At 37.0% G+C, this 19,842-nt stretch overlaps 1 protein-coding gene and 1 pseudogene across 1 annotated transcript in view; both read left to right on the forward strand.

The window, feature by feature from the left end:
- The window catches only part of DOK6 (docking protein 6), a 293,919-nt gene that overhangs the window by 134,881 nt on the left and 139,196 nt on the right, over positions 1-19,842 (forward strand). The window lies entirely within an intron of this gene.
- Positions 6,632-7,322, forward strand: LOC102499565 (glutamine synthetase pseudogene; annotated as a pseudogene).

A 19,842-nucleotide genomic window follows, 5' to 3' on the forward strand; every position in this document is an offset into this window, starting at 1 on the left:
ACTCAACAGAAAGAGAAGTTTAAGCTTAACTTTACCATACATAAGGGAATTTATCAGTTACCACGTGTTGTTTTGAGTGTGAAAAATAAGTCACAATTACTGAGGCAAGGTGACCTGACTCTGCCCAGACCTCTCAGGAAGGACTTTTAGAGCCAAGACACAGTGGCCAGAGTTCAGGCTGCAAAGATGAGGTGGGAGTTGGTGAGGAGATGTGTCAGGGCATTCACAAGGAGTGCAGAGTGGACCCAAGCGAGGATGCTCTTTATTAGTGCTTAATTCATTTGCTTGTTTGTTTATCTGCTAGAAGTTCCATTAAGAAGTAGAAGGTAGGTGTTTTGTTAGAAAGACAGATAAAGCTGAGACTCAGAGGTGCTCTTTAGGCCAGACGGAAAGCTAAGACTTTATCTTACAGCCAGAGGGGAGCTGGTTTTTAACGCAGGCAAGTAACTGTCAATTTAAATTTCATATGTGTTTATCTGGTGGCTTTGTGGAGGACAACTTAGTAATGAACTCTTTAACAACGTTAATCATTTCCAATAAATAGGTCATCATTCTCTCAATAAACCCAGTATAAAAAAGCAAAATGGAAAAGAGAATGGGAAGGCTCAGACTTGAACTTGACGTCTGCCTCAGCCAGCCACTTCCTTTCCATGTGACACCTGATTAACCTTTCTGAGGCTTCGTTTTCTCATCTGTGAGAACTTGATAAAAATGTATTCTGCTATGTCCACCTTCAGTGCCCATATGAGATCAGAAAAAAATCATGCACTTTGAAACAAGGACTTTGAAAGATGTCAGATGTAACACAGATATAAGCGCTGATAAAATCCAGTGGACACCTATTCTGACATGCTCCACTCCTTACAAGGCAACATAGGGCATCGAAAATGATCCCCACCCCCCTCCTTTGGAGAAATCAGCAGTCTTCCCAGAAAAAAAAGGAAAAAAAAAAAAAGACTAAAACACCAGAGCAGGATTTGGTAACTCAACTGCAGAACACGATTGCAAAATCAAGGCTATATTTAACAAATGTGCTGAATATAAACATACGAAGGGGAACCAGCAGTTAGCATAATAGCTATGTCACTGGACTCCCACGTAGTCGACTGCGGTTCGCATCCCAGACCCGGTGGTTTAAAACTCACGCCGGGCGCGTGTGCATGCATGCCCAAGATCCCAAGAGGAGAATAGAGGAGAAGGGATTGCGGCATGACCATCCCCCCTGGGGGGTGATTTCTCGCTTTCTGTCTCTAGGTCTCTTTCTGTCTGTCTGGCGAGCACACGCGCCCTATAGTAAAAATCTCTTAAAAAAAAAACAACAAAAAAAAAACGAGGGACTTTTCTGGGGAAGCCATCACCTGTAAAGGCTGTGTATACATCGCTGTGTTGCTGCAGTTGCTTCAACCAATGATGAAACTTTTATGAGAGCTTTTCAAGGCAAGTTAATATGCCCCTTGAGAAGATCAATCTTCTGGCTCTGGGCTCATTTATTTTAATGATTTCATCATTTGACCACACACATAAGCCTCAGGTTTTAGCATCACAACTTGTGAGTATCGAATCTATGAGTGCTTATATATCTTACATCACAGAAGTCCTACAAACCAGGTACTCTAGTCCTTATTAACACAAGAGAAAGAAATAAAGCCCAGGAATGAAAGCCAGCTTCCCCAATTATATGACAGAACCAGTCCACATCTACGAGTGCTACAATACCCATCATGTTCTCCTCATTATAATCTAACTTTGTTAATACTTCTCAGGTTTCATGTTTGTAGTCAAAGGAAATAATTTCTGTGGTGGTGTCCATTATTTGCATTAGCAACTGCTAAAGGTGATAGAAAACATCTTTTGGTATTAGGAGATAATAGATTATGAAAAAAAATTAATATTAAGTATAGAAAAAAATATTTCAACACTTCTAGACACTGCATTTCTTTTTTTCCTCTCTTTTTAGAATTTATTTATTTACATTCATTGTAAATTTATTGCATTCATTGTAAATCATCAATACAGTATACAAAATGAGATTTTCCATCCAGGATACATTGTATATTGGCTCAATCAAGGATATTACCATCCATGTTCTCACCAACAATAATTTTCTATTTCTTCTTTCTTATATATTTTGGTTTTTATTCTCCCCCTTGATTCCCTACCTCTCACCCTCTGCCAATTCCCCACCCCCTTTATCCCACCCACACTGTCTCTGGTATCTACAGTTGTTTCCATTCCTTTTTTCACACATTTTATTGATTCACCAAAGACCTTCTTTTTTCTTTTCTTTCCTTTTTTTTTTTTGAGAGGTTTTCGCTATAGGGTGCGTGTGCTCGCCAGACAGACACAGACATAGAGACAGAAAGCGAGAAATCACCCCCCAGGGGGGATGGTCACACCGCAATCCCTTCTCCTCCATTCTCCTCTCGGGATCTTGGGCACGCACGCACACGTGCCCGGCGTGAGCTTTTTAAGCCACCAGGTCCGGGATGCGAACCGCGGTCGACCACGTGGGAATCCAGCGACATAGCCATTACGCTAACTGCTGGTTCCCAATTCACCAAAGATCTTAATTAAGTTAAAAACTTTCAATAGCAAGCACAAGTGATTCACAAGTAATATTTGTGAATATATATGTATGTATGTGTATCTATATATATATGTGTGTGTGTGTGTGTATGTGTGTGTGTGTATATATATATATATATATATATGTATCATATGAGTATATGTCTGACTTTAGGCATAAGCCTCAGTGAGTAAAGTGAACGTAATATAAAGTAGCACCTCACTGGGGCTATGTAACTTACTGCAGCCATTAAATGGGTATTAATAAGTATTTTTTAATATATTTTTTAATTTCAAGAAACAGTTTTAGTTCCAGTAGACCAAAATTTTAGAAAGTTAAGAGAAATTTATTTAAAGCTTGAAGTCAAGAAAAAGGTTAGGATTCAATTCAAATAGTAGGTAGATATACCTATCAACAGTTCAACACACATCCTTAAATATGGAAATCAAAGCATCAAAGAAAATCAGTAATGTTTTAGTCTAAAGTCAAAAAATCCTATTTCACTAGTTCAGACTCATGTAATTAATCTTCTATTTAATTTGCAGTGTTATTGTGGTCTGATCTTTCCATTTAAGTCCTAGAAGTTAGCATTCAACATTATTGCTGATATTTCCCATATTTCTTATGACCCTGCAGTGATTTTTAGTCATCTGATGGATGGTGCATTTCTTCCTAATTCTTGAAGTTCAATCTGAGTGTTCAGGAGTGTGCAGAAGGAGGTGATCAGCAATCTCTGTCGTTCCATTTTTACCCTTCGTGCAGCAGATTCAGTGGGTATTGTGGAATATGTTAATCCTAATAGTATTTGAATATTTGGCTATAGTTCCCTTAGGACCATCTAGGCACTCAGTGAATAGAGATTGAGGAACAAAGTAATGAGGTAAAAGGAAAAAAAAAAATTAAAAAAAGAGAGAGAGAATAAAGAGAGTGAGAGAGAAGAAAAAAGAAGAAAAAACAACCGAAAAAAACTTTAAAGTTAAGCAAAAAATAAAAACTGCACAGCGTGCAGGCACACTGCCCCAAATCACTAGTTCTCAGCAGCAATGGAGGAGTCTTCTTCTGAAGGCCTGTCCTTTGCTTCTCCTAGAGAGGGGGAAAGGGAATTATTAGTAAGATAAAGGAAGGTGGTCTGAAAGTCAACAGAATACTTCACCTGAAAAAAATTTAAAAAGGAAAAATTACAAAAAAATTAGAAGAGAGAGAGACAGAGAGAAGGATAGAGGGACTCCCTACCACTCAAGACTGGGGAAGGGAGGGGCGGTTGGAGGCTGAATTATCAGTAGAAAATCTTCATTTCTCATTTTCCCTGAAATCACTAGTTCTCAGCAGCAAGGAGGAGTCTTCTTCTGAAGGCCTGCCCCTTGCCTCTCCACTGAGACTGGGACGTTAGAGGCTTAATTATCAGTAAAAAATCTTCATTTCTTATTTTCCTTGAAATCAATAGTTCTCAGCAGCAATAGAGGAGTCTTTCTTCTTCTTGATGTTGGATTTCTTTATGGATTTGTGGGGTTTTTTTCTTTTTTTAAAAAGATTTACTTTATTTAACTTACTCTTCTTCTTGATGTTGGATTTCTTTATGGATTTGTGGGGTTTTTTTTCTTTTTTAAAAAAGATTTACTTTATTTAACTTTATTTTTATTTATTTTAATTTAAGTAGAGAGAAAGAGAGAGGGGAAGTGAGAAAGCAAGCTGCCAGGTCCAGGACTTGACCTGTGTTTGACAGTGTGGGAGTCCAGCACCCGTAACCACCATGCCACCTGTCAGCCCCTCTTTATGGATATTTTTAAGTGGATTGCAATTGATTGGTGTCTCTCGATAGAATACTCTGCTTTCAGAACAGAAACCAATTAAGCTACATAAAGAATTGACACTTTTGTGTTCTCTTTCTTACTGTTAAGAGCTTACTTAGATCACATCTGTAGCTTGGTTTATTCAAAATGGGCTCTATTGCCAAGGTTGTATTTCAGTAGAAGATCCACACACGCTAGAACTGTGGGAGCACAGACTCAGTGTTTGCCAGAGTTGGGCTACTTTCTAGCTATGGTTTGCCTGGTGTTATTCAAGTGAAATCTAAAGTTCCAGAGGACTATTATAGTCAATTAACCTATCAAACGCAGATGATAAAAGCTTCCACATTCATACTCCAGATACGCACCTGTAACATGGCCTTTATAAGACATGTCAAATTGATATCATTTAAGAGAAGCAAGAAAACAAATGCACAGAGACCTTGCGTTCGTGGTGTTTGACTTCAGACCTATTTCCAAATAAGTGGTTTTAGTTTTCAAGTAGAATCAGTAAGCAATTAGCACATATAGAATTTATTACAATTGCAAATGAAATTCTGATAATGGTAGACTCTTTTAGGGGTCAAGAAGATAGCAGACATTCAAATCACCCTTTTTAAAATCTGTGATTAAAAATCATTCCCATTTTCATACAGTTGTTAAAAATAATTAAGTTGCTTGTAGCACTTTAATAAATTTTATTTTTCATTTTAATTAAAAACTAATTGGCTTATGTAGCCTCTTAATCATTTCTATTAAGAACAAGAATATACTGCAAGTCCAATTATTGAATATAAAGAACACAAATTTCATTACCCTTCTCTTTAAGATGAAAATATTTGCACCTTGAAATTTTGAGCAGTCCATTTTATTTGATGTCTGTTTGTCCAAATTCTCCATTCTTATGCCTGCTTTCTCATCCATCCCTTATGTGTGTCAATCATTAACCAATTTTATCAGAAAACTTGTTTTATTCCATTTTGTAAGATGGATGTCAAGTGAAGTAGAAAAAGAAAGAGAGGCTTCATGTTGGAGTTCTAGAAGAAAAAGCTTTCCTATGTTTTCTCACAAATTGAAGGTTTGCAGCAACCCAGCATTAAGCAAGTCTGTTGGTGCCATTTTTCTAATAGTATGTGTTCAATTCATGTATCTATGTAACATATTAGTAATTCTCACAATATTTCAAAATGTTTCATCATGATTATATCAGTTATGGTGAACTGTAATCAGTGGTCTTTACTGTTACTAGCATTGTTGTTTTGGGTCACCATGAACTGCCCTCATATAAGACGATAAATTGATAAAAGATGTATGTGTTCTGACTGCTCCACCAACCAGCCGTTCACACGTCTCTGTTCCTCTCCTTGGGCCTCCCTATATCCTAAGGCACAGCAATATTAAATTGAGGACAATTCCTAACTCTACAATGGTCTCTAAGTCTTTAAGATAGGCTAAAAGCTAGGCCTGTGGTGTCAGTTAGCCAAGTGGTGAGTGGGAGTATCTTGAAGCAAAAAAAAAAAAAAAAAAAAAAAGGGCCTATTCTGTGAACACATGAATAAGCAAACAAATTTGTCTTGCTGCTGATGGGGATAAAGTTTTAGTGGTCTGGATAGATTAAATCAGACACATCATTCCTTTAAGTCACAGCCTAATCTAGAGCAAGGCCCTAACTCTTCTCAATTCTGTGAAGGCTGAGGGAGTTGAGGAAGTTGCAGGAAAAAAATCTGAAGCCAGTCAAGGTCGGCTCATGACATTTAAGGAAGGTATTTCTGTAGCATAATAGTGCAAGGGGAAGCAGCAAATGTTGATGTGGAAGCTGCAGAAGGTCATCCTCATGAACTATTAGGTCACCAGGAAAGTTATGATATATTTTTTTGTGCAAAAATGTGTCATGACTTTCCTGATGGACCCAATAGTTAAGATCATAGATGAAGGAGGTTACACTAAACAACAGGTTTTAGTGAAGACAAAGCAACCTTATAATTGAAAGAAGATACCATCTAGGACTTATATAGCTAGAGAATAGAAATCAATGCCTGGCTTCAAAGCTTCAAAGGTCAAGCTGACCCTCTTGTTAGGGGCTAATGACTTTAAGTGGAAGAAATATTTATTTACTATTCCAAAAATCCTAGCATCCTTATGAATCCTGCTAACTCTGCTTTGTCTGTGCTCTGTAAATGGAACAACAATGCCTGGATGATATAGTTTGATGAATATTTTAAGATCACTGTTGAGACCTATTAAAAAAAAATATTTCAAATAATTGCTGCTCATTGAGATGGAGCAGAAATATACTCTGATGGGGTCAGATGGACACCCCTTTGTTTGGCCTTCCAATGGCTTCCCTGGGCCCCAAGGTGGGAGCGAACAAAGCCTATGGCAGGGATAACATATATGCTCACTACCAGGTCAGCTTGTATGCTGGAATCAAGATTGTGGGAATGAATGTGAGGTCATGCCTGCCCAGTGAGAATTCCAAATAGGACCTTGTGAAGGAATCAGAATGGGAGATCATCTGTTTCACCCTGCATTGTGAATGAGAAGACTTTCAAGTCATAGCAATTTTTGACCCAAAGCCTATTCCTGAGAATGGGAGTGTTGCTGGCTGCCATACCAATTTCAGCACCAAGGCCATGAGGGAGGAGATTGAGTACATTGAGGAGATCATTCAAAAGCTGAGCAAGAGGCACCAGTACCACATCCACACCTGTGATCCCAGCAGGGGTTTGGACAACACACAGTGCCCAACTGGATTCCCCAAAACCTCCAACATTAATGACTTTTATGCTGGTGTGGACAATAATAGCACCAGCATCCACATTCCCCAGACTGTTGACCAGGAGAAGAAGGACTGCTTTGAAGACTGGCACCCCTCGGAGAACCACAACCCCTTCTCAGTGACAGAAGCCCTCATCTGCACATGTCTTCTCAATGAAACCAGTGACAAAACCTTCCAGTATAAAAACTAAGTGGACTAGACCTCCAGCCATTGAACCCCTCCCAGCCCATCCTGCTCCAGCTCTGCCCCACTTCCCCACCACCCTAATTTTCTCAATAGTAACTCAAAGTGTGGAATATCAAGGTATTTTCATATTCTTTGTGCCAAATTAATCTTGCTTTCTTTGGCCAGGATAGAGGGGTCAATTTTAATCTCTTCATCTCTAGCCTGTTTTCCCATCACTGAAGCTTCCTAGTGTGTTAGTGGGGAGGAGGTTGGGTACACTTAACACTCCTGCCATTTAATCAGGATGCTTGTCCAGCAGGCATAGCTGTTGTAAAGCTATTTGAGAAGGAGGGGGAGGCCATTTTCTTTGTGGTAGCTGAGGCTGACTGCTTACATTAGGATTTTTCCCTCTCAGGAGGTCTCTGGTCTTCTCTTGCTTGGGGCTATATACCCTACCCAGAACATAAAGCCCAGAGTACAAACTGATGAATATCTGACCTTAACAGAAGAAAAAGTTCTTACTGCTTGGTCCTCCATTTATAACACACATTTTTATATTTAATTGTGAAACAAGCAAACAAATATATATATGGGTGTATGTGGTTAAGTGTGTTTTTCTAAGGGAAAAAACCATATTGGTCACTGGTAGTCACAGTCAGGCAACTAGTCTGGTTTAGAATTAAGGCTCTTCTCCTGAAGGGGCAGTGGGGAAGCAGTGTTTGAGAGGTTGACTGTTTAGAGCTGTGGTCCTCGTTAATATTTAGGGGTTTCTCTGCCCTGCCCACCCCTCTGGGTGGACAGTGGTTAGTTACCAGGTGGATATGTATTATTAGCAGTCACCTGAGCCTTGTGGCTTTGGTTTAAAAAAATGCATGTGTACTCTTCCACAGAAGGGGTTTAGAAGCATGTGTTGGCTGTCAACTTGAGCATGTTATTGACAAGGTATTTGGGTATTTTCTGGTCAGACTAGCATGTCATTAAAGCAGGCCTTTTCATATATTAAAGTTTTTAAAGCAAAACAAGTTCAGATTTTAATCAAAGTTGTAGGGGTTCTATCTTTAATTTTACAGACTTGCCTGTTTGTTTCAACTGTCTCCTATCTCTGGTCTTGGAGGAGATAAGGACAGGGTTGGAGTCGAAATACATGTAATTTTGTATCCTGTTATCTTCTCCTACTACAGTATCCTCCTTTCCTCTTGTTGAGATTCCTGAAGAGTTATGTTTTCCTTTTACAAGAGGAAACAAACCCCACCGTGATCCCTGCATTTCCCCTCTTCCTCAGCTGTTTCATGTTGGCTGCAGGAGACTGGATGTGGTTTCTCTTGTTGTAATGACTTCTAATTGCCATGTGGAGTATGTGCAGGGTTAGCTCCTCCTCATGTAAACAAACTGTAACTGCCCAGAGCAGCACTTATAAATCAACCTAACATAAGAAAACAAAACAAAACAAAACAAAAAAAACAAATAATTGCTGCTCATTAACAATGCACAAGAACTCTGATGGAAATATGCAAGGGGATTAATGTTGTTTATACATAGTAATGTGACATCCATTCTGCAGTCAGTAGATCAAGGAGTAATTCTGACTTTTAAGTTTTACTACTTAGATACATTTCAAAGGTTATATCTGCCACAGATAGTGATTCCTCTAATGGATCTGGGTAAAACAAATTGGAAAACTTCTGAAAATAAGTCATCCTTTTAGATGTCATTAAGAATATTTGTGATTCATGGGAGGAAGTCCAAATATCCACATTATCAGGAGTTTGGGAGAAGTTAACTTCAACCCTCATGGATGACTTTAAGGCTTCAGGACGTGAGCAACTGCAGATGTGGTGGAAATGCCAAGAAAATAGTAAGAAATGGAGCCTTAAGATCTGACCAAATTGCTACAGTCTCATAATAAAACTAACAGATGAGGAGCTGCTTCTCTTGGATGAGCAAATAAAATGGCTTCTTGAGATGGAAAAAGGTTTCCCGAAGAAGATATTGTGAACACTGTTGACATGACAGCAAAGGATTCAGAATACTTCATAAACCAAGTTGATAAAGCAACAGCTGGGTTTGAGAAGATGACAATTTTGAAAGACGTTCTACTGTGAGTACAATGGTATCAAACTATCTCATGCTACAGAGAAATCTTTTGTGAAAGAAAAATCAATTGATGTAGCAAACTTTATTGTTTTCTGTTATTATGAAATTGACACAGCCACCCCGACCTTCAGCAACCATCACCGGGATCAGTCAGCAGCAATCCACATCAAGACAAGACTGCCCACCAGCAAGAAGATGACAGCTCACAGAAGGCTCAGACTGTTAGTAATTTTTAGCAATAAGTAATTTCTTATTTAAGGCATGTACATCATTTTTTAGACATAATGCCATTGTACACTTAGACTACAGTATAATATAGACTTAACTTTTATATGCAATAGGAAATTAAAAAATTAATGAGACTTGCTTTATTGCAGTATACAACAGTACTGAATTAAAACAAAAACTTAGAAAGATTTTTCTTAGGGTAATTTACCCAGATCATGAAATATTTAACAATATTTCCATATGATAAATATTTCATTTAAGAAGTAGTATTCTTTAAAATGTGATGAGTGTATTTATCCATATATGAAGAAAATAGGTAAACTGAATTATGCTTTCACTGACACAGAATTACTCCAACAGTACATGAATCAAGAAGGATTTAATAAGAAATGTATACATATATATATATACACAAATAAAATCATACCACAGAAACTTAGTTTGTGTATTTTATTTGTTATTTCTTATAATAAATGTCATAGAGAAAATTCGTTACCTAGGAAAAATCATTAGAATAAAAAACTCATATCTAACCAAATTTGGCACTATTACATTATACCTTTTTTTAAAAAATATTATGGCCATGTAATTAGGTAGTTCAGACTAGAAAATAAAATCTGTAGACCAACTAGTCTAGGCTAAAATTCCCGTGTACAAGACAATTAACTCCTTTAAGATTAATTTATTTAAATCTGAAAATTAGAGATTAATTTAATGTCATGTCACTCTTTTTAGAATTAAGTGAGATAATGCACATATAAAGACATGATTGCAGGGGTGAGTGGTGGCACAACAGTAAAATGCATGATGTTCTCTGTGGCAGACCCACATGGGAAGGTGTCTGGTTCGTGCCCCAGAGTAGCTGGGTGTACCTGTGCTACGGGCCAGCTGACTGGGTCTAAGGTTGAATCACAACATTAAGAATTTGTGATTCATGGGAGGAAGTCCAAATATCCACATTATCAGGAGTTTGGGAGAAGTTAACTTCAACCCTCATGGATGACTTTAAGGCTTCAGGACGTGAGCAACTGCAGATGTGGTGGAAATGCCAAGAAAATAGTAAGAAATGGAGCCTTAAGATCTGACCAAATTGCTACAGTCTCATAATAAAACTAACAGATGAGGAGCTGCTTCTCTTGGATGAGCAAATAAAATGGCTTCTTGAGATGGAAAAAGGTTTCCCGAAGAAGATATTGTGAACACTGTTGACATGACAGCAAAGGATTCAGAATACTTCATAAACCAAGTTGATAAAGCAACAGCTGGGTTTGAGAAGATGACAATTTTGAAAGACGTTCTACTGTGAGTACAATGGTATCAAACTATCTCATGCTACAGAGAAATCTTTTGTGAAAGAAAAATCAATTGATGTAGCAAACTTTATTGTTTTCTGTTATTATGAAATTGACACAGCCACCCCGACCTTCAGCAACCATCACCGGGATCAGTCAGCAGCAATCCACATCAAGACAAGACTGCCCACCAGCAAGAAGATGACAGCTCACAGAAGGCTCAGACTGTTAGTAATTTTTAGCAATAAGTAATTTCTTATTTAAGGCATGTACATCATTTTTTAGACATAATGCCATTGTACACTTAGACTACAGTATAATATAGACTTAACTTTTATATGCAATAGGAAATTAAAAAATTAATGAGACTTGCTTTATTGCAGTATACAACAGTACTGAATTAAAACAAAAACTTAGAAAGATTTTTCTTAGGGTAATTTACCCAGATCATGAAATATTTAACAATATTTCCATATGATAAATATTTCATTTAAGAAGTAGTATTCTTTAAAATGTGATGAGTGTATTTATCCATATATGAAGAAAATAGGTAAACTGAATTATGCTTTCACTGACACAGAATTACTCCAACAGTACATGAATCAAGAAGGATTTAATAAGAAATGTATACATATATATATATACACAAATAAAATCATACCACAGAAACTTAGTTTGTGTATTTTATTTGTTATTTCTTATAATAAATGTCATAGAGAAAATTCGTTACCTAGGAAAAATCATTAGAATAAAAAACTCATATCTAACCAAATTTGGCACTATTACATTATACCTTTTTTTAAAAAATATTATGGCCATGTAATTAGGTAGTTCAGACTAGAAAATAAAATCTGTAGACCAACTAGTCTAGGCTAAAATTCCCGTGTACAAGACAATTAACTCCTTTAAGATTAATTTATTTAAATCTGAAAATTAGAGATTAATTTAATGTCATGTCACTCTTTTTAGAATTAAGTGAGATAATGCACATATAAAGACATGATTGCAGGGGTGAGTGGTGGCACAACAGTAAAATGCATGATGTTCTCTGTGGCAGACCCACATGGGAAGGTGTCTGGTTCGTGCCCCAGAGTAGCTGGGTGTACCTGTGCTACGGGCCAGCTGACTGGGTCTAAGGTTGAATCACAACATTAAGACATGTTGGGAGTGCTGTGTTTCTGTCTCTGTTTCTCACTCCTTCTCTGTCTCTTTGTCTTGGAATAAACTTTAAAGTGTGTGTGAGGGGGAGGGGGAATTATCACAGTACCTAACCAAAAGTAAGTACACAGCAGTTGAGAGCCACTAGGCCCATTATTGTATTATTTAGAAATTTGTGACAGTCTTTGAACTTAAAAAACATAGAGTTTTCTATGTTAAAAGAGCAAGTATGACTGACTCTGCAGTGTAGCAGCTGAAACCAGCACATGGGAAACCAGATAATACATGATTCAAATCCCGACCCTGTTAGTTTGAGGGGCACCCCAGATGACTGTATTTGTGTGTCCAAAATCCTGACAAGAAAGAGAAATGTAGAAAAAGAGATCAGACCATGACCTCGCGCCATTGGCCAAGTACATGTGCCCTCTGGGAATAACATCTTCAAAAAAAAAATTAAAAAGAAAAAGTAGAAGTCAAGACTCAGGGTAATATCCATACGTACTAAACTGAGTGGCATATGGCTGAGCCACTTTGCTAACTGAAAGGTCATCAAGTCCTCCTCACTCATGCATCCTGTTCTGTGTGGCAAAACTGTTACATACACAGGCCTGATGGGGAAGGGGAAGTACAACTTTCAGCATTTGACTTTGCGGATGAATGAATTCTTCTAAGCTCACCATCTTTGCAATAAAGGAGTTCTCTTTACAGTTACATTTGACTGACTCCCTCTCCAGTACTGCGTAAAGGGAATGTATTTGAAGCAAGTCAAATCAGGATCTGAATTGGTTGTGCTGGCACTGTGGGTCCCCACTGACTTCCTATTTGCTTTCCAAGTACCACTCTGAATCCATTTCACATGTGCACTTGGTGACTGAGGCTACTATGGCTCCATCCATTATATTGCTATCAAGACAATTGGAGAAAACTGATTCATTCAGTAGATAGCTAGAAAACAAAGCCATTAGTAATTCTACTAGGATTAACTAATTTATTTGTAAACACAAAGTCTAATCAAAAGAAAAAGAAATAGAAATGCTTTAACAACATCATTTCAGCAGCCCAGTCCCAGACCAATTCAAGTAGATTCATTTATATTTCCTCTGAGCTTGCTAAGCTGGCTATGTACTAAGCTCTCTCTCATGGAGGTCAATCTGTAACACAAAACCCTGCCAGATAAACTGTATCTTGTTGAGAAAATACATATTTCTACCTACTAGAATATTGAGAGAATTTGTTATTTGAGGCTCATGTAATCCATATTATCCTGTCAAGCTATACTTGAGGAGTTAGAAAAATTTAACTGAGAATGTCACTATATAATGAGATTCATTGTATAGCGGACCATTTGGTGTGTAACTAACTCTAATTATAAATGATATGGCAAACTATGAAAGTGTGGCAATGAAATCTTAGGATTGGTGTTTCTAATTCCTTTTCACCATGGAAATGGTGAAAATTTTAACCTGAAGAAGGTAGGGTTTTATTTTCTTTCCTATCTTTATTTGTACAATGTCTACCAATTCTATGCTGTATCCATACTCTCCTAGACTCAAACTATACTAAATCTACACTCTTCTTTTCCTGTACTAATTTGCCTTAAAATGCCCTACTTTGTTTCAGGGCCCTTATTGCCATTAAAAAAAAAAAAAAAAAAAACCTCAGGGGGCAGCAGGTGGTATGGTGGTTAGGGCTCTGGGCTCCTACATAGCTGACCACTATTTGAGTCCTGGAGGGCAGCTTGATAGTCACACCAGATGTGTGTGCACATGTGCCCAAAATCCCAGGGAGCAAATTCAGAATAAGGGATTGCAGTGTGGCCATGTCCCCAGGGGGGAATGCTTTCTCACTCTCCCTCTCACTGTCTCTCTGGTGAGTGCAAGTGCCCTATGGCAAAAGCCTATTAAAAAAAGTGAAAATTCTCACACTGTGCTTAGAATTGCTCAAAGTTACTTTAGATAACAGATTCTGCAGAACTGACAAAAATGTCTTTCTCTTGCTACTTAAAGCCAAGAAATGACTTTTTTCTATTGTACACTTGCCCTAAAATGGTGCTTTAAATTCTCCATTTCCTAAAAATAGTTTCTAAATTATTTCTAATTTCCAGATGATCACCCAAGTGAGCAAAACTATTCTCAAAAACTACCCTCAGCCCCTGGGAATATTAATTTGACCCCCATCCCTGTAATTTTGCTTTCCCCAGAATGCTATTTAAATGCATGTCTAACTACATCCTCTTAGCATAAGGCTTTTAGATTTTTCAGCAGTTTTTCATGGACAGCAGTTCACTCCTTTTTATTTTGGTATGAAAATGCTACAATGCCTTTACCCATTTACCAGGTGAGATTTTAAATATACATATACAAGGGCTCTTCAAAGAGTCCATGGAAAAATGCATATTATGAAAAAATTATGCATGGATTTCACATAAACCCTTGAATTCTGGCTTCAAGAACTAATTCTCAGCCTTTCTGTATCTCAGGCAGAAAGAGTGACTCATATTATTCTACAAGTTCCTGAAATTCAAAGTGGCAAATTTCTGGATTTTAATCCCTTTACTATCTAATATCTCATCAAAAAGCTTCTGTAGCACAATGATCATGATGTAGAAATATTCCTTAAACCCCATTATTATATTTCCCAATGAGTAAAAGATAAGCTTATTTTAATTGCCAAAGGGCATATGCACTCACCAGAGAGAGACAGAGGAAAAAAGGAAAGAGAGAAAGCACCCCCCAATGGGGCAGAATCACATTGCAATCCCTTTTCCTTTGTTTCTTCATCCCGTCAGGGTTTGGAGTATGCACACATGCACCAGGCATGTCTCTAAAACTACTGGGGCAAAGATTCAAACTGCACTTGACTATGTGGGATCCAACTTTTTTAACCACTAGACCAAACAGCTGGCACTAAAAATAGCATTGAAAAAAATGAAAAGTAAAGCAAAGGAAAAAAATGGAGAAATATAGTTTTACACTACACCTGATAAGCGCTCTTGAACAACAACGGTGAGAAATATAGTTTTACACTACACCTGATAAGTGCTCTTGAACAACGTGGAAATTACTTGGTGTTCCCAGGTAATTGCTCCATAGGCTTTATTAATATTTAGGTAGGGTCGGGTCAATAAATCAGGAGATGATTGCCTTTGCAAACAGTTCATTACTCAGTTCCCAAGAGAAGAAGACACAGCTTGGCCCTGGCAGACCATGTAGAGAAGTACCAGGGTTAGCCATAAAGTAGACAGAGGGAAACTGTGGCAATAGCCTTTACTGTGTAGCTGCCAAGCCAGGGTATGCTGGCTTAGAACTGACTGGTGAATAAGTTTAGTGAACTAATAATAATTTAAATAATTTTAAGGAACTAGGGACAGTGCAGCTGTCCCTAGCTGTCTATTCCTGGTCCAGGTGTGATTAGGACAGGTGGTGATAAGGAAGGTGATTGGAGGCTTGGGTTCTGCGTTGCTTGGTTTGCATCTGAGAAGGCCCCTTGCAGGTGAGTTGTTTTCTGCCTCTAGGTATCTACTAATCATGTGATGGGCAGTCCTTCTAGTATCAGTGAGTACCAAGATAACAAAAAAAAAAACAGAAGACAGAAAATAAAAGCATATGGTTAATTCTGTAATGTTACAAATATATTCCATTAAGAAACATAACTTAATGCTCTTTTAAAATTTGTCTTTATCTGACCTGATATGTCAGAATAGCATCATAGCTGATGGGAGCAAGGACAGCAGACTCTGGGGTGGTGTCTTAGTCCACTGCTGTGCTGCTAAGAGAAATACCTGGGACTGGTGCCTTACAAAGATGTAAAGGTTTATTTACACCCCAATTCTGGTGACTGGAAAATCCAAAAGCATAGGGCTGGCGTGAAGCCAGCCTATGTCCCAACGTCACTAACAGACATAGAGAGGATAGCAGACAGGCGCACTGGGGGAGAGGCCGGGAAGCAGCCATCTTCCTTTTATAAGAACCTGCTCTTGCTACAAGTTCCATTTCATGAGAGTTAGAACTCACTGTCTTGTGAGATATTATTAATCCATTTATGAGACTAATGTCTCCATGATTCAATCACTGACCACTAGACTTCATCTTTTTACTTTCATAAACAATTACTGCCCACTAGACTCCACCCCTGATGCTATTAATATGAGCACCAGATTCCAAAACATGAATCCTTGTGGAGCAAACTATTATCCAAACTATAGCAGATATCTACATTGAGTTTTGGAGACAAGATGGAAAAGTGCATTTGCCTCTTCTTGCATTTGAAATTCACTAGAGTCTAAGTGATTTGGGGTATATGAAAGGAAAGAATTGAGGGAACCACACCTAACAGTTGGTTGAAAGCTGAGAAAAATCTACAATTTCCATGTGGCATTAAGTGTTGACTAACTTAATTCTCTATTGAAAAAGCAATAATTCTTATGTGAGTTCAAACAAGAACATTTTATCAAGAAAAGAATTCTGAGGCAGTGATTAGAAATAACAAGGTAGTATGATTTTTAGTTGTTTACTCAACTGTTACAATGAGTCCCCTATTTAGTTTTCAAAAGGAAGCATACTTTATGCCATGCCCATCAAAAACTAAATAATTAGTTCTATTGCATTAATACTATAGCTTTATCTCTCAGAGAACTTTCCTGTGTTTCCTTGTTTTAGTTTTTAATTATCATTGCTGATTTACAATTTTTATGTATATCATTGTAGAGTACATTTTAAAAAAATACATACAATGAATAATAATCAAATCAAGGATATATACATTTTCATCTTCAATATTGAACATCATATTATGTTGCACGCATTTGGTAATTATTCTACTCTTTCTTTTAAAATAAGTATTAAATTGTCTATATTACTACTCCTCCTGTTCTCCCATAACCTCTTCTCATTTCCATGAATTCTCATGTCTATTAACAGTTTTCTTGGTACCAGCAGGTGGCATAGTGGTCAAAATACTGGATCCCATGTGGTCATCACAGTTAGAGTCTCAGACCCAGCAGCTTGAAACTCATTCTGGACACTTGTGCATGTGTGCCCAAAACCCCAAGAGGAGAATGGAGGAGAAAGGATTGATGTGTGGTCATCCCCATTGGGGGGAGATTTCTTGCTTTCTGTCTCTCCAGCAAGCACATGTGCTCTATAGCAACAATCTCTCTCAAAAAAGTTTTTTCTCATGAACTTCCCACCCATCTCTACTCTCCAAACAGCTTTTATTGTTTTTTTACTACCATTACTCTCTCTGTGTCAGTGCTTTTGAGACCTTTAGTTTCCACCATAGGGTGCAGATACTCCGTATATGTTAAAAAGGGACAAACAGTATTTGTCTTTTATAGCCTGGTTTATTTTCTTTAGTAGTATATCTTCTAGGTTCATCTACTTTATGTCAAATGACAGGATTTTTGTTTATGATTGATTAATATTTCATTATGTAAATGTTACCAAATTTAAGAACTTAAGCTGATTCCATAATTTAGCTGTTGCAAATAATGCTACAATAAACACGAATAGGCAAATACCTTTTGATTAATTTCTTGTCCTTTGGGTAAATACCCAAAGCTGAAACTGCTGGGTCATATGGTAATTCAAATTTTAGATTTTTGAGAACCTCCATGTTTCCAACAGTGGTTATGCTAACTTATTTTTCTACTGGCAGTGTACAAGGTTCCCTTTTCTCCAAAACCCTGCCAGAATTTGTTATCTTTGATTTTAGATCACAGCCTTTCTGACTGGGAAAAGTGTTGTTACCTCATTGTGGTTTTGATTTGCATTTCACTTACCATAAGAGATGCTGAAAATTTTTCCCTTCTCTTTTTAGCTGCTTGTATGTCTTCTTTTGAGAGTTTGCTGTTTAAGTCAATTGCTCTTTTTTTTTTTTTTGCTTATTTTTTTTTCTTGGTAGACTGTTGGAGTTCCTTATATATTTTAGTTATCAGTTCCTTATCTGAAGTATAGTTTCCAAATATTTTATTCCATTCTGTAGGTTGTCTCTTTAGTCAAATCTCATGTCCAAAATGTATTTTCCAAATATTTTATCCTGTTTTGTAGGTTTTCTTTTTTGTTTCCTTTGCTGTGTAGAATCTTTTTAATTTGCTGTAATCCCAGCTATCTATTTTTGATACTTATGAATAATACTCCTTACTTCAGGGGTATTATTCAAAAACTCTTTCTTGTAACCAGCAGATGGCTAATGGTTATGTTGCTGGACTCCCATGTAGTTAACCGCAGTTCAAGTACTGAACCCAGTGGCTTAAAATTTATGCTGGATGCATATGAGTGCATGCTCACAATCCTGAGAAGAGAATGGAGAAGGGATTGCAGTATGGCCATCCTCTATGGTGGGTGATTTCTTGCTCTCTGTCTCTCTCTGTCTCTGGCAAGCACATGCTCTCTATAGCCAAAAATCTCTTTCAGAATCAAACAAACAAAAACCTTTCCTACTCCACTATCTTGTTTTCCTCCAGTAGTTTTAAGGTTTGGAGCTTTTTGTTCAAATATTTAATCCTTTTTTTAGCTAGTGTTTTATAAACAATAAGACATGAGGGTTTAGGTTCATTTTTATGCAGATAGATAATGTGGTTTTTCGAGCACTGTTTCTTGAAAATGCTTTTTTCCTACACTAGATTGTCATGTGTACTTTGTCAAAAGTCGGGTAGCTGTATATTGTTGGGTTTATTTCTAGATTCTCTTTCATTGTTCTATGTATATGTCTGTTTTCGTGTCAATGCCGTGCTGGTGATTATGGCTTTGTAATGTATTTTGAAGTCAGATAGTGAGAGGCCTCCAACTTTACTTTTATATAGTAGTGTTTTGTTGATTTATTGTGATTCCAGAAAAAAATTATGATTGCTTCTTCTGTATCTGTGAAGAATGTAACTAGAATTTTAACAGGAATTGCATTAAATTTGTAGATTATTTTGGACACTATAGACATTTCAGCTATATTGATTATTCTAATCCATAAATAAAGGATAGTTTTCCATTTATTTGTGTATTTTTCAATTTTTTTATTCAGGTTTTTATAATTTTCTTGTAGAGATACTTTACTTCTTTGGTTTGATATATTCATAAGGTTTCTTTTTTATGTAGCTATTGTAAATTGAATTTTTTCTTTAAATTTCTGCCTCAGTTTGCTCAGTTTTAGAGTACAAAACAGTTACAGGTTTTGTATGCTGATTTCTGTGGCCTGCAACTTTGCTGAATTTGTTTATCACCTTAAAGAGGTTTGGGGGTGGATTTTCTATGTTTTTCTATGTATATATTCATATTGCCCACAAAAAGGGACAATTGGACATATTCCTTTCCAGTTTGGGATCCTTTATTTTATACTCTTGTCTAATTACATTAGTCAGGACTTTCAGTACTGTGTTGAATTAGAATGGAGCAAGTGGGCATTCTTGTCTTGTTCCAGTTTTGAGAGGAAAAAGCTTTCAATTTTTTTTTATTGACAATAGTACCAGTTTTGAGAGGAAAAAGCTTTCAATTTTTCTTCACTGACAATAGACTTAACTGTGGGTTTATTATATAGGACTTTATTGTGTAAAAAAAAGTAACTTATGTGCCTATTTGGTACATAAGTCAAATCTTAATTGTCAAGGTATATTGTACTTTATAACTTTTTCCAGTAGTCATTTATATGATCAGTTTTTTCTTCTATTAATATGATGCATTACATTTATTGTTTTACATGTGATGAACCATCCTTGTATCCCTGAAATAAATCTTATTTGATCATAGTGTATAATCTTTTTTTAATCTTGTTTTATTTTTTAAA

This window comes from Tupaia chinensis, unplaced genomic scaffold, assembly GCF_000334495.1.
Source record: "Tupaia chinensis unplaced genomic scaffold, TupChi_1.0 Scaffold000206_1, whole genome shotgun sequence".
NCBI classification, from domain to species: domain Eukaryota; kingdom Metazoa; phylum Chordata; class Mammalia; order Scandentia; family Tupaiidae; genus Tupaia; species Tupaia belangeri.